General features: G+C 39.5%; 1 long non-coding RNA gene across 1 annotated transcript; it reads right to left on the bottom strand.

The window, feature by feature from the left end:
- Positions 1 to 9,373, bottom strand: LOC140353865 (uncharacterized). The gene is made up of 3 exons (XR_011925933.1): positions 9,318 to 9,373; positions 4,724 to 4,815; positions 1 to 455 (listed from the first exon to the last, which is right to left on the bottom strand). It is a non-coding gene; the product is annotated as an uncharacterized lncRNA (long non-coding RNA).
- Between the last annotated feature and the right edge of the window lie 6,641 nt (positions 9,374 to 16,014).

A 16,014-nucleotide genomic window follows, 5' to 3' on the forward strand; every position in this document is an offset into this window, starting at 1 on the left:
TCCTGCGTTCCCAGAATAATGCACAGTTTATGAGTGCGGCAGTCAGCCAGTCTTTATAAATGGCACTGTCTAAAGCCTCTCGCTTGGTCGTGGCTCCCTCTCTGTCACCCTCCTCCTCTCCTCCAGCAGGTCAGGGCTTAAGGGCAAAGCTAGTGTGAGAGTGCATGCCTCGAATTGTGTGCATACGCCAGAAGGAATTTGAGACTTCTTCACCCTACTTTTCCTAGTGTCTTCATTTGTCACAATTCCTGCGTGGCCTACGTGCCCCTCGTAAAAAAGGTGACCCACAAAATGTCACCCACACTTCTAGACGCACTTCTCTGAATGCGCAGCACACTTCTTGGAGCTGTTGGTAAATGTTCGCGTGGATCGACTTACTGCGCCATAATTCATCTCAGGCTCCTGTTCTCTGTGTCGAATGTCCCTGGTTCTTCTCTGTCCAAGATGAGTCAGATCTAGGAACAGAAGAATGCAGTGCTTAATGAATACCTCACATGGGAGTGTTACATAGTTTACATCCATATCCATTACCTCACGGGCCATGTATAACGATATATCAATATATATCAATATCAATATCAATATCAATATCAATATCAATATATATATATATATATAATATATATATATATATATATATATATATATATATATATATATATATATATACTTTATTTTCGTGAGTATGAAAATTATAGATTCACCCTGAAGGCATCAAATTAATTAACACGTGTAAAAAAAGTGTGAAACAACTGAAAATATGTCTTATATTCTAGGTTCTTCAAAGTAGCCACCTTTAGCTTTGCTTAATGCTTCGCACACTCTTGACTATCTCTTGATGAGCTTCAAGAGGTCGTCACCTGAAATGGTCTTCCAACAGTCTTGAAGGAGAGTTCCCAGAGATTGCTTAGCACTTGTTGGCCCTTTAGCCTACATTCTGCGGTGTGTGTCCAAACTTTTGGTCTTTACTGTATATATATATATATATATATATATATATATATATATATATATATATATATATATATATATACTGACTGCTATACGACTGACATCCCAATGTCAGTGCTATATAGCATATATATATATATAGCACTGACATTGGGATGTCAGTCGTGTAGCAGTCAGATGGTAACAAAGAAGAGAGAAAGTAGTCCAGACATTGAGGATGGTTACAAGTTCCTTGGATTACCGCAGCTAAATGGCTGGTTACAAGGAAAGCGGCAACAGCCAAATACCTACAACATGCAAGACAGGTCCTGGGCTCAGCTCAATGGTCAACATTATGTCAATCTGTATCATGTCCCAGCATATAAGATAAGATATTCCTTTATTGTCCCACATGGGGAAATTTCATTGATGCAACGCAGGTAGATACAGAGGTAGATACAGAGGAAAAGAACAGATCACTTATTGGAAGTTTGAAAAACACTTTCAGTAGAAGATCTCCTATAAACAAAAACTCCCATAGTGGCTTCTAGACTGACAGAACGGTCGTGGCAAACCAACTAGACTTTGTGGGTGAGGATAAACAGCGGAAGAAAGCAGTATGGTTGACGTGGAAATACCAAGTGATGGCAAAAAGAAAAAGGAACATGAGAAACTGGAGAAATACCAAGGGCTCAGAGAGGAGATGGAGAAGGTGTGGAAGGTGAGAGGAAAACCATCAGACATCTCAGTCCAGAAAAGTGCAGTGCAAGGATCCGAGCTCTAAAGCCTTAGAAAAAGAGATAAGAGAAGGCTATTTTATATATTATTTCATATTGAGATATATATATATATATATATATATATATATATATATATATATATATATATATATATATATATATATATATATATATATATATATATATATATATATATATATATATATATATATATTTTAAGATTATTTATCTATTTTTGTCTCGAATGAATGAACAAAAAATAATTTGGACCAGTGGAAATAGACACGTCATAATGCACTTTTTTTATTGAATGCTTTCGTGAGACAAGAATGTAAAAAGTCTAAACAATACTGAATTCCGGCATCTTTTAAAAGTTACAAGTAACCCTGTACTACAAAGTATCAGTTAATATCTTGTAATAGCTGTGGTCTGTCACACGCCATTACCAGATTATGTCTTAACGGCATTGAAATATCTACTGCTACTTTGCAACAGTCTACAAAGTGTAGGCAAAAGGTTCTCGGACCTGTGCACTCTTGATAAAATGTTAAAGTGAGGTGCCCCTTGTGATGACAAGTGATGGTCCAGGCATTTTCTCTGAGAAAAGCATTTGGGCATGTCACACACACAAGTTATTCATTTTAGTTATTTATGCAGGGAAAACCCAATGAGAAAAGTTCTCTTTTTCCTGGGCCCCCACAAACACAACACAAAATAAACAACAAACAAACACAGGATAATAAAACACAAATAAAACATGAAATAAAATTAACCAATACATAAAAACACATTTACACATACTATATGCGATAAAAATGATATAAAACAAGTGCATCGGCACTGCGGGTCCTTAACCAGTGCTTTAATAGTGCAAAGTTGTTGAAAGCCTTTTTTTCCTGTCTCTGTGTTGATACGATGGTAAGACAAAAGTGTCCTCAAACGGTGAATACTTGAACTTGTGCAATAAACTTGATAAATAATCAGGCAAAATGCCAACTAGAGCCTTATAAACAAACAAAAGGCAGTGCTGTTCTCGACTTGCATCCAATGATTGCCATTCTACTTTAGAGTATAATTCACAGTGGTGAGTTCTGTCTCCTTCTCCTGTAATGAACCTTAGAGCTGAACCTTAGAGCTGAACCTCAGAGCTGAACCTTAGAGCTGAACCTTAGAGCTGAACCTTAGAGCTGAACCTCAGAGCTGAACCTCAGAGCTGAACCTTAGAGCTGAACCTTAGAGCTGAACCTTAGAGCTGAACCTTAGAGCTGAACCTTAGAGCTGATCCTTAGAGCTGAACCTTAGAGCTGAACCTTAGAGCTGAACCTTAGAGCTGAACCTTAGAGCTGATCCTTAGAGCTGAACCTTAGAGCTGAACCTTAGAGCTGAACCTTAGAGCTGAACCTCAGAGCTGAACCTTAGAGCTGAACCTTAGAGCTGAACCTTAGAGCTGAACCTTAGAGCTGAACCTTAGAGCTGATCCTTAGAGCTGAACCTTAGAGCTGAACCTTAGAGCTGAACCTTAGAGCTGAACCTTAGAGCTGAACCTTAGAGCTGATCCTTAGAGCTGAACCTTAGAGCTGAACCTTAGAGCTGAACCTTAGAGCTGAACCTCAGAGCTGAACCTCAGAGCTGAACCTCAGAGCTGAACCTTAGAGCTGAACCTTAGAGCTGAACCATAGAGCTGAACCTTAGAGCTGAGTGATAAACCGAGTTCAGAGGTGTTAACACTGTTGCTGTAGAATGTATAATATGTATAATGTATAATGTAGCCTAGACTAAATGTTTTCTACAATAAAGAGGAAATCACGTTTTATTTCTAAAGAAGAATGACAATCTGGCTCTAAGATTATGTGTCAGCTCTTGTATGTGTTTATCATCGATTCAGATGCCCAAGTATTTGTAATGGGGTACTTGTTCAATCATATTACCATCAAGCGTAAGAATAGATATATTTTTGTTTTATTTTAATTCATCCAGTTTTGTTGGATGGAGTGAAAATCCTCTTGAATATTTTGAATTGTGCCGCAGAAGGTGCCTTAGCATACAGAATTGCATCATCTGCACAAGTGATGCTACTGTGTTTTGGATTATGCCCAATTGAGTTTATATGAATTGTAATTAACAGTGGTCCAAGGACAGTGCCTTGAGGAACACCTTTATTAAGGCAAGACATTTCAGATTGAAAGTAATCAGCAGAAATAGCTTGAGCTCTATTTGTGAGGTAATCTGCAAACCATTTTTTAGAATTTGTAGGGAACCCAACAGCATCCAGGCGATCCAAGAGATTAAAGTGATCCACTGAATCAAACGCCTTTGATAGATCAACAAAAAACTGTTGCACATTCTTCATGATTGTCCAGTCATCATTTATAACTTTGGTAGCAGCTGTGATAGTACTATGCCCTGGTCTAAATCCAGACCGTAGCTATTTAAAATGTACTATTTGGGTAAGAAAGAACACACCTGGTTTCTTGTTAGCTTCTCCGAGAGTTTTGCCAGGCAGGATAGTTTGGAGATTGGACGTAAATTATTCAAACCATTTTTTCTGGGCTTCTTTGTGCAAAGGGAGAACAAAAGCAGTTTTCCAGAGTAATGAGATACGTTCAGTATGAATTCTGATTAAAAACATGAGTTAAACAATTAACTATTAGTGTGGCTGATATCAAAAGTAACGTAGGTTCGAGGGCGTCGGCTCCAATGGACTTTTTTGGATCTATAGAGCGCAACATATTTAATACTTCATACTGTGTAAAGGGCTTAAGGGAAAATACTTGATCATTAGGTCTAGTCTCATGTATTGGGGTAACAGCAACAGATGGAGCAGCAGCAATAATGAATAGGAAGAATGTCTGTGTTGGTCGTACAGTGACTGTGGGGGATGACGTGTCCGACTGGGATGAAGTGCCCCGTGGCCAACATAATAAAACCCTCTTTGATTACATTCCTGTGTGACCCACTGGCTCCTTTTTCCATTGGGCTTGTGAGTGCTTTATGTTGGGCCGCTGAGTTGTCGTGATGCAGAGCAGTGATCTGACATTGTGGGGGTGACTCACCCGTGTAGCATCCTTTTGATGTCCTGGACCCAGGACCTCCCAACATTTTATGTCCCACCTGCCGCTGAGGTTGGAGGTGGGGGTTGTGCTCACTGTTACAAAGGAGAAAAATGAAGAAAAATCGGGCCAGGATTAGGTGTGTTGGGGGTCGTGGCTAATGTGTGTTTGATGCATTACTATATGCACTGTATACCAGAGCTTAACCCTTCAGTGGCCACAGCTCAGGTGTGGCCAAGCTGCAAGAATATCAGGGAGTTGCATCATCCTATTTTATGCTGAGCTTTATGCTGGATAGACAGGAGCTGCAGACCAGAAACCTGTATTCAATATTACATTTCTGTTCACACTTCATTACATAATGTGATGGTTTTTGGATTAAGGTCAGATACTATAAAGAGCGTAATTATCAGCCTGGATAACTTTTGGTCATTATAATATCTATTTGACTTAAACATCTCAGTTGCTTCTGTTGCTATACAAGGTCTGCAGTGCATTTATTTTAACCCTTCGCCTGCCTGAAGCACAGCAGGCAGAGCTCGGGCTGCGAGGGGCTCAGTGCCATTGGTCATAATGAAATGAGTGACAGTCCCCACAGCTGCGCTCCGATTGGCCGCTGAAACCTCCTGATCCGTCTCCACCAGTCGCCCGCGGTCAGATGACTGTGACGCACTGACAAATCAATGTTATCAATCTGTCCTCACAATCAGGACGAGCGCCACTAATGACAAGTTAAACGTATCAAAGCCATAAACACGTCTGCGTCCCCCTGGTCCCTGTAAAATGTGCTTTTTCTCACTGTTGTTTTACTGCAGATCATTTTATTCTTATAAGAGCGTTCTGGGGGGGATAAGTGCCTTTATGGGCTTGATTGTAAACGTTGGCGTAGGAAAAACTGAATTGTTCGCGTCGTTATTGGACAGCAGTGGTCATTACTGGGCGAACGGACTCTCTGCCACCGTCACGACTTTCAATCTAGCCGTTCGGTGACGTTCTTGGCCACAGAAAACCACTTGTGAAGAATGTTGTTGTGACACGGCCCTAGAATAAAAAAAACACGCACCGCACATTGACTGCACCTGTTGGGAGATGTTTTGTAGGATTAGTTGATCAGATTTTGTGCACGATTGTCTGGAGGAGGGAAAAACAGCCCGGACCACATCCTGGCTCCGCAGACGCCGCTGTGGTTTCTTGCACAACAGAGAAGATGTTCTATCACGTTCAGACATCTGCATTAGTCACAGCTGATGGACTGTTTGCCCGTTTCCTACTGTTTCCACATTACCTCAGTGTACAGCCAATTACTGCGCTGTAATGTTTTTGTTTCTAATTATCAACTGTCTATGTTGACTTTTACGGAACATTGCTGTCGGTCGTTATGTTTTTACATAATTAGTTGTTCAGGTTTGGGTAAGTATATTTTAGGACAGGCCCCGGACAAGGATTGGTATATTTTTAGATTCGTACGTTAGGTTTGAATTAGTGCATTTCAGATTTACACACATTTTGATGTTGTTGCAATTTTAATCATCTGTGGCTTTCAGTTCACAGCCAAATGTATTTTAATGCAATAAAAATATGATTCCATTCTTCCTTAAATATTATTATTTTTTAAATTATATTTGTAGATGATGGTAACAAAAACAAGTGCAGCACACTTTTTGACAAGTTTTCAAAATTAATATTTTTATGCAATTAAAACTATTCCTTTATCTATAATTTATTTGAGTTTTTTTATTTTAACTTGATTATATTTTTCATGAAAATACTTTTTAAATGTCTCTTGTATTATAATTGTGTGCTGCATGTTTCCCACTTTGGCCAAGGTCATCCTTGAAAAAGAGATTTTAAACTCAAGGACTTGAAAAAAGATTAAATTAATTTATGAATAAATATATTTTTTCAATCATGTGAATTTTTATTGCTAAAAAGTAGCTAAAATTAGTATATTCTTGTGTAATGCTATTCTATGCAGACCAGAAAACCAGAAAAGTTACAAAGTGCTCCTTTAATTTGGGACGTAAAATGTTTACCACAAATTATAATGACAAAAATACGCAGTAGTCAAAAAAAAAGAAATGTAATGTTGTCGTCTATAACTTGTGATAAACTGATTGATTGATTGATTGATTGATTCACTGATTGATTGATTGATTGATTCATTCATTCATTCATTCATTCATTGATAGATAGATTGATTAAATGTCAGTTTGTGTTTATCAAAAGGAAGAATGCCCAATCCAGATTTGAGAACAAAAACTCTAAATGTAACTATACTTTGCTAATCACTAACTATACATTCCATAGATTTAACAGTCTGGGATATTCGGGCAGTTTAACAACAGTATTTCCAATCCCTTGATGATAAACATGTCTCATGCCAACACTGCTCTGCACTGGGGATGACGTAAGGCTTAAGACAGATATTCCACAACGAAATATCAGCATAAAATTAACTTTTATAAGAAGCTCTGGAAATTTCCACACACAGAAAGTCTATCAAACCAGCTCATTAAACCTCAGCAGGACCTTCTAAATAGGTCACTGGGTATTTGGCGACAGTGAGGAATAAAACGATAAAATAGCTACAATAAAAGCACAAAACCCAACACACATTCTATCTGTGGTTATTTTGGGGGTATTTCTAACATTTGCCAAACAATGACACAGAGTTACTTGTGACTTTTGGCCTCATAAGAGTTCCAATTGTAACACGTAATAGAAAATGCAAGCATCCAAAACAACAAGGAAAATCCTTAGTTTACGACTTGGAAGAAAAGTTTGCAGATTTTGGTCTGAACAAGGCTCTATGTCATTCCACCTTAGGGATGTCGAGATGAATCAGATCAACTAATAATATAAGAACTAAAAATAATAATAGTTGTAAGTCCTTTCAGTTCCATCAAAATGTAACAAAGGGCTTTTTTATTCTGTTTATGTCACATCATTTGGAAATCTCAAATTAATAAAACTTGTTACAGTGGAATTGTCTCTATTCTCTCTAAAACTCTAATTATTATACATTTGTGACAGCCATAATCCAAATTTAAAGGTACATATGTAACCTTTTTGGTGGTGATGTCTACAAAACACCTTCAAAAATATGCACTCTTTAACTTGGCCTGGGTCTTCTTGTCTCCATGGAGATGCTATTACCTTTTTGACAGCTTGACAATGGATCTCAACAGTGACCGCCAACCACTTAATACATTCATGCATTTTCCATTAATGAAAACAATGATTAATTGATAAAAATGAGAGCAATTCAGCTAATCAGCTAATAGGAAATTAGCATAATTGTATTTAAAATCTGTTTCTGAAACTTCATAAACTGCAGTGACATTTAGCAGAATTGTTACTTTTTTTGGATTGAAAACAAACGCATTATTGGTAACTTAATATTTGCATTTTTCTAAATCCCTGTGGCAAAACTGAATGAGAAATTGAGTTGAAGTGGGCGGACTTTTGAGCTTCACATTGCATTAAACTTATCTCTGTGTTAAGCAGATGATACTTACCCAAAGCTAAGTTACATGTCACATCTGTGGAAAGGCGACCCCTCTCACAGTCACAATACATATTTTTCTAGTTATTTTGTGGTCATAAAAATGCCTGTAATTGAATACGTTTGATGACAGAAAATGTCTGTACATCCCTTATCCTTTTCTACATCTCACAGTTTTTGGATCGATGGAAAATGTAAAAATCGACTCTGAAAAAGCACCAAAAGGGAGCGCGAGGTTGGGAAAAAAAAAGTGTAAACTCCACACAGCTCCTCAAGTCTACAGAGGTCAGAGAGGACGGAGGAGGGAGGGCAGCCTATTGTCCTCCCTCTCAGCGGGGAACGGCCTGTGGTTGCTAACTTTGCGGATCCCCATGGAGCTAATCTATATGCTCTTTCTTCCCACTGTGTACCTCGGCCGAAAAGTGTGTCAAAGCCGATCACTGCGTTTGTTGTAGATATCATGGGGCCTGTGCGCGAGGAACCGGGAATCCCTCAGGCCGTTTTCATGCACCAACTATTCGGCGTGGTGACCAAACCGCACCGCTCGCTCTCTCTCTCTCGCGCTCCTCGCTCTCACGGTAAAGGGTGCTAATTATCACTGTGTCAAGGACGGGCTCAGTAAATCACAGCCAGTTATTAGAGTGGGAAAATATGCTTCTTTCTATTCGTTTGGAAGGTCTGGCAATACAATGTAGAGATACACTGTATGAAATGAGTTAAATTGAATTGAATTTGAGTAATACTTTGACTTGGTGCACTATTATCTGGTGGATGGTCTGCTACCTGTTTGTCCCTATGGAGATGCTATTGCTCTGAACGTTCCACTCTGTAGCATTAATCCTCTTTATTTCCCATGTATTCCGTGACCGTTTTTTACTCAAATCTCTCAGTATAATTAGAAACTTGTGGTCTTCCATGAAAGGATATGTATTTGAGCGAGCGAAAAAAGTGTGTTTTCTGTCCTGTACTCCATCATGTCGAGGAGCTCTCAAATGTTTTGCGTCAGAAATAATGTTTGCATGAGGAATTTCGCAGGTGGTTGTGGCCAAAATACATTAGACTATATGGTCAGAAAATATGAATCTCACTTACTCCAGTGGCACGGGGAGAGCGACCCCTCGTCACCTGAAATGACAAAATGCACTGGTAAAAGACACAGCAACTGATAAATAACTGTAATTTGTATTTGTATTTGTATTTATTTACCTTAACTAGACAACAGAAAAAATACTACAGCACCAGGGTAGACATTTGTCAATATCCCTTTATAAAAACATGTATAAAGAATATATTGTATCAAAAAAAGTAAATTAAGTATAGGGTCAAGTAGAAATGGGCTGTATATGAAAATGTAGATCATGTTTTTAAAATATGCAAAATCTGAATATAAATAATATCATAAAAAATGTTACAAAAAGAGCTAATTAAATGTAAAAATGAAAAAAGTTATTGCGCAAACTTTCAAATAAGGTGACATTTCTGCACTCGTGATACATTTTGCAAACATCTCATATTTGCCTGACAGTTAAACCTCAACAAATATGCGCTAACTGCCTCTGCATCGCTCACTCTCACGCAGGCAAGTGACAGTACAGATGGATGGAGCTGGAACAAACCACTGACCTTTGGGTTTGTGGGTCAATGCTCTGATAGTGGAGCCACTGCTGACGTCCACGAGCCATAAAAACTCAATCCCCAAAAAGATCAATGCCAAGATTGTCCAATCAAGGAAGCGCGGGAGAGAATCCAGCTGAGAAAGAACGATGGCTCCCGTTTTTTTAACTCATATGGATCAATTGTGGTTTTAATTTCATGGATATACTTTTGATTAGTGCGGTCTAAGACAAAAAAAAAAAAACGTAAAAAAACGCTTGATTGAAAAGGCTGATCATTGAAGATCTCTGTGGTGGTTTTAGTGTCATGCATGTCAGGGTTGCTCCATTTCACACTTCAGCCGTCCTGTCGAATAAAGCCTCAGGGGAGAAACAACTGGCTCTTGATATGATTAAAATGTGGTAAACGTCCCGGGCCACTAACACTTGAACCCCAGAATGTACAGACAAGCTAAAGCAGGCATGTGCAAACTACGGCCCACGGGCCAAATGCGGCCCTCAGACCAATTTTTGTTGGCCCTCCGGCTTCCTGCTTACTTGCTCCAAACAACAAAAATAGTACTTTTTATTCTAAAATTGGGAAAATTCAAGCATTTTTATGTTATACCAACCTAATATTAGTGTTCCAAGTCTTATTAAAGGTGTTGAGGCTCATCAAAGTATGTCAAATGCAAAATTTCAAATTATTCACTTTGGCATTCGACAAATTCGACATTGTTGGGTGGTTTGTGGCCCTCTGCTCTGTATAAGTTTCAAAATGCGGCCCTCTGTGAAAAGAGTGTTGATTCATCCGTCAACGTAACAACATAAATAGTTTCTCCCCAATAACTAAAGCGAACGTCCCCCTCAGTCGTAACGAGTCTGATCGAGGCAAACAGCTACTATTTCTTGGACGCACGTCTCTGTGTTTCTTGTGTGCATTCGCTTTGATAGCGTCTGTGTCAGGCTTAGATGTTGTTAATTGGTTTCGCAGCTTCTCATCTTTTTGGTGTTCCGTTCACTGGTCCGTGTGAGGCAGACTCTCCTGTCAGCAGCTCTTTTAATGCGGAGCAGGTGGCGTGGAAACATAACCTGCAGGAAGTTTTCGGGGCGATGGCAGCCCAGACGCCGACCGTTGCTCGCACTCTGGGAACCTTTATTATTGCTCCCCTTCAAATCAGATGATAGGATGCTGGCACTGAACCCTGCCTCCTGTTCCGAACTCCCACGTAGCCTTCCCAACACCGTGACGCCCTGGAAGGTGCATGAGTTATACCAGATTAATCAGCGGTTTGATGGGAAATGTGTGGAGCTCAAGGTCTTGCAGTGAGGACAGATTTAAGGCTGGGACCAGATGATGTGCTCGTACTTCTCTCCGTCTCCCCTGCTGACCGGTGGGACAGACAGTATTTACTTTACCAGCCTTGTAGTGGCGCCCCTTCTGCCCCGCCTGTCCGCACTGCAACGATAAGACCAGAAAGTCATTGCAACAGCAGAACTTTTCTGTTCACTCTTTTTACTACTGACCTTCACCAGGTTTTGCAAAACGATCAAAATGATCGAACAAATGATCTAGTCTAATTAAAGATAAGTGCACACGGATTATGATACCACCTACAGTATATTTGCTGTTTTATACATGTTTGATTTTGCATCACCTTTTTAATTTTTAATTATTTGAGTCACATATTTCCAGTGTACACAGCATTACGATAACAGGTGAACAATAGACAAGACAATAGAGAAAGACATTATTGGTTGATTGATATCGGCCTGAAATTTGCAACTTTTACCGTATGCCAAACCCAGCCTCATGCAGTACAATCTTAGGTGTCACAGTCTGACTAATGGATCAATTAGTCAAGACTTGTGTCTTAAAGTTTAGGTCCCTGATTTCCAAACCATAAAAAGACAGAAAGTCTTTCTAATTTGATCCTTGCTCTCACAAAGCATGTAGTACATTGTCAAAATGCATGCATTTTTTGGACCAAAAGCTTTAGAACAGCTTTTTCAGATGAAGATGTGAAGCCGAGAGGACCACCAGAGGACAACCAATCAGCTCTCATCACAAAGCCTCGTATACTGACTCATATGGCTCTTTCTTTTAAGTTTGCAATCATAGAACCATTGCTAATTTGATTAAAGCAGTATGTCTTTTAAAGCAGATAAAATATACAACATTTGTAAGAGGAATTCCGCATTATTGTGCTCATATCAAATGGAACCTTTTCTGGCTGACATCAGATCTCAAGCATGCTCTGTATTTGTTTGAACCAGGTAAATGAAATAGTCTAATATCTATTAGAACCACAACAATGGCCCCTGTTGAGTATCTGCTGGACTCTCAAAGAGTTTATTTATTCGCTACAATGAGGTATCAGTAAAAGGCTTTCCTTTGAACAAGGATACAGCTCAGAAAGAAATGGCCTTCTCTCCCTTTCTCAGTCTCCGGAGATGACATCATGTGATCTGTTCAGAGCAGGCCTCTGTGCTCTCCAAGAGCCAAGATTAGACTCCTCTTGATGTCTCTCTCTGTCTGGATCTTTTTTGTTCTCTCTCAAGCTCTGCCTCTTTCTGACTCTTTTTGGATCCCACAATTCAGTTCAGTGGACATGGCTTCATTCTTGATACGCAAACAGTAGATCAAATACCTTAGGGCAGTCTTTGTCTACAATGGCACGAACTTGCAATTCTGTTTGGAGACTAGAGAGTAAGGTTTAAGATCGCAATCCTCTTAGTGGGACTTTGCTGTCAAACACTTATCCCATGCAGTGCATTGCTCTGTGGCTGTTAGAAAGTGTAGCGTTAGCGCGGCAGCACTGGACTGTGAGTGGCAATAGCCGGGTATGTGCAGGACAGGAAGAGGAAACTGATCCTCTTAGTCGTCTGGAATTGGCACACTCTCAGGAAAGTGTCACTGGAGTTGGTCAACCTGAGAGCTGAAGAGTAGATTGTGGGTTCTTTTGAGTGCTCCTCTTTGTGCTCCTCTGTGTGCTCCTCCATGTTCCATGTGCTCCTCCATGTGCTCCTCTGTGTTCTCCTCTGTGATCCTCTGTGTTTTCCTCTGTGTGTTTCTCCATTTGCTCCTCCGTGTGCTCCTCCATGTGTTTCTCTGTGTTCTCCTCCGTGTGCTCCTCCATGTGTTTCTCTGTGTTCTCCTCCGTGTGCTCCTCCGTGTGCTCCTCCGTGTGCTCCTCCATGTGTTTCTCTGTGTTCTCCTCCGTGTGCTCCTCCATGTGTTTCTCTGTGTTCTCCTCCGTGTGCTCCTCCGTGTGCTCCTCCGTGTGCTCCTCCGTGTGCTCCTCCATGTGTTTCTCTGTGTTCTCCTCCGTGTGCTCCTCCGTGTGCTCCTCCGTGTGCTCCTCTGTTTGCTCCTCTATGTGCTCCTCTGTGTGTTTCTCCATATGCTTCTCTGTGCTCCTGCTGCTCTTGCTGCTGAAGACAGCACTGAGATCTTTCTGCAGCATGAGGCTGAGTATGCCATACCGAGCCTCAAGGCACAAATACAATCTAAGGTGCCACAGTGCCTGTCTGACCAATTAGAGTGTGCTCTGCTGGGCAGACGCAGACCTCCTGTGGGAAGCTGCTGGGCATATCTGGAGCTAAGTGCAGCCTAGACAAACGAAGAGCCTCACCACAAACACATCGTAACACAGGCTTCACCCAAACCTCCGCTTCCACAGCAGCGGCCATGATTAAACATCAACAGTTGCACTGGTCCCATACCCAGCTGTGTCATCTCATCCAACTGTGGCTCTTGTCAGAGGTGTTTGTTGAGTTCAATTCAATTAGAGAGATATTACAACAGCAGTTGCCTCGAGGGGCGACAGAGAAAAAACAGATTAAACAATATCCCAGCATCCCGTGTCCTTAGACAAAATGTCCCAAGCTCCCCTGTCCTTAGACCCTCCTTCCCGGCGAAGAACAACTGCCAAACCTGCTTGGGACAATGTAGAAACCTTGAGGACTTGCACAGGGAAGGAGAAATCCGACTCCCTCGGACGGACAGGCGGATGCGAGTGGAGCTGGACCCACTCAGTTCAGTTCATCCCTTGATTGAAAACAGACATGACAATTAGCGTTTGCAGCCCCATTACAGAAATCAATAAAGTTGTGTGCTTTTAAAAACAAGTGTGGCATTTAATAGATTGTCATAAAGCTCAAGCATTATCTGTGCAAACGGAGAGAGACTGCAACCATGAAAACAGACGCATGTTAAGAATTTAATGAACACAACCTTTACCTCAAGTACATAACCAAGTCATTTTGATTGCCATGTTGCAAATGTGGAAAACTTTTTGAATGGAAAACTCATAAAACCCAAACAGGAATGTACTGACACTGTTTTTTTATCCATTTGTACTCACAAAATACAGCTCGAAAGGTACAAATCACCAGCATACTAGTGTATATGAAATGGGGGCTTCAAGGACACATGTCAATAGGCGTGGCTAAACTTATAGAGCACAATTCGTACAAAGCACCTTTCAAGGTGCTTTACAATGTTAAAAACAATACTCAATACAGTCTATACAAATACAAAGCAGTGTATGTCAAAATAAATAAATAAAAACATAAAAGCAAATTAACATGGTATTTAAAATATTAAAAACTAGGTAAAAGTATTTCAGTTTTTCAATAACAAATAGTAGTCGTAAGTCAATAATAAATAAGATTTAACAACAAAAATGATATTGTGAGTGAGATTTCTCCATAAAAATATAACACATAGTTGTTGAGAACAACAGCCTGCTCTTGATTAACTGATGTTGGTCCCTGTGAAATGAGGGTTATCTTCTGTGTCAGCGTTCAGCAGTGTTAAATACTTTTGCTTGACAAGGATTTGGTACTTATGATGATTTACGCCTTTGTCAATAGCTTGCAGTCAACATTATTCATAATAATGTCTTTATCACTCGTTCAATGGAAAAACAACTCAAGAGTGACATAAAAATGAAGGCTCTGATTAAAAGTGGCAGACTAGTCCAATGAAATGAGTTTGATATGAAACAGGCTGTTATTTGCATACCAAGGATGTTTACAATATCTGAAATGTCTTTGTTTTTACAGATAAGAGCCTGTATTTAATTAATCATAAATGTGTTTGTTTTAAAGGTCGTTCCCTTTCTCTAACAAAACAAAAATAAGCTGTGAGCTATTATTTAAAAACAAATCTGAATCAAGAAATAGTTCAAACTAAAATATACGTAAAATGAACAGAGATCTTTTCCAGGCAACCAACAGTTGAAATTGCATTGCTTTAAACCATGTTATTCTTTTTTTAATAGTCCAAACCAAATGTCATGACTAAAGCCACATATATCAAACACCACTGTGCAGCCTCTGCTTTGTCAAGCTCATCATTCTGACACAAAACAACTGTAATCCGTCTCACTTCATTTTCAGCCATAACAAACATTGTGAATTAATCATTTACAGCTTATAGTGTGCTACTTTGTGGGAATGTAAAAGAGGAATGTGGACTGAAACTCGCCAGAAGCCAAAGACTAACAATTCCTTCAGACTGGGTCAACAGACAGGAACTGATGCACAACAATATTGCTACAAAGTGACAGCAGAAAGCTTTTTGGGACAGGAACTGTCCCCCTCAATGCACTTGAATCTGATCATAATGATTATTTATAACTTTTTTCATTTGTAAATAGTCCTCATGTAGACTAAAGCCTGTTTCTCCTTTTAGTTTGAAACAAGAGTCGAGTAAGCAGCCTATGTCGATTACACTATCTTAAAAAAGTGAATACATTTTAAAATGGTAAGACTGTAAATTAAAACTCTTTTACAGTGAAGATAATTTAATGACCTTGAAATTTTTACTTCAAGGGGGCATTTTTAAAACATGATAATGCATTCTTGTGCCATCCCTGCAACTATAGCCCTTTTGTGAGAGAAAGCCGATGAACAGCTCATCTTTGTTCTTTATTGGTCTTAAAATTAGCCAGACATCGGGTGCAGAGTATCCAGAAAGAAACATCAGTAGTGAAGTAATGATCAAACATTTTGTTTTATAAAGTGACAAGTAATTTTCAAGTATCACACAAACAGAACCCAGTTTGAACAATCAGTTTCACAAACAAATTATTACAATAAAAATGATTTAAATGATCTAAACTCATGAGAATCATTATCAGAGCTTTCCTATGCTTATTTATTCTGAGAATATGGCTTTAATTTGGCTG

Source organism: Eucyclogobius newberryi, unplaced genomic scaffold, assembly GCF_026437365.1.
Source record: "Eucyclogobius newberryi isolate DKJ021-1_F unplaced genomic scaffold, fEucNew1.0.hap1 SCAF_9, whole genome shotgun sequence".
NCBI classification, from domain to species: Eukaryota; Metazoa; Chordata; class Actinopteri; order Gobiiformes; family Gobiidae; genus Eucyclogobius; species Eucyclogobius newberryi.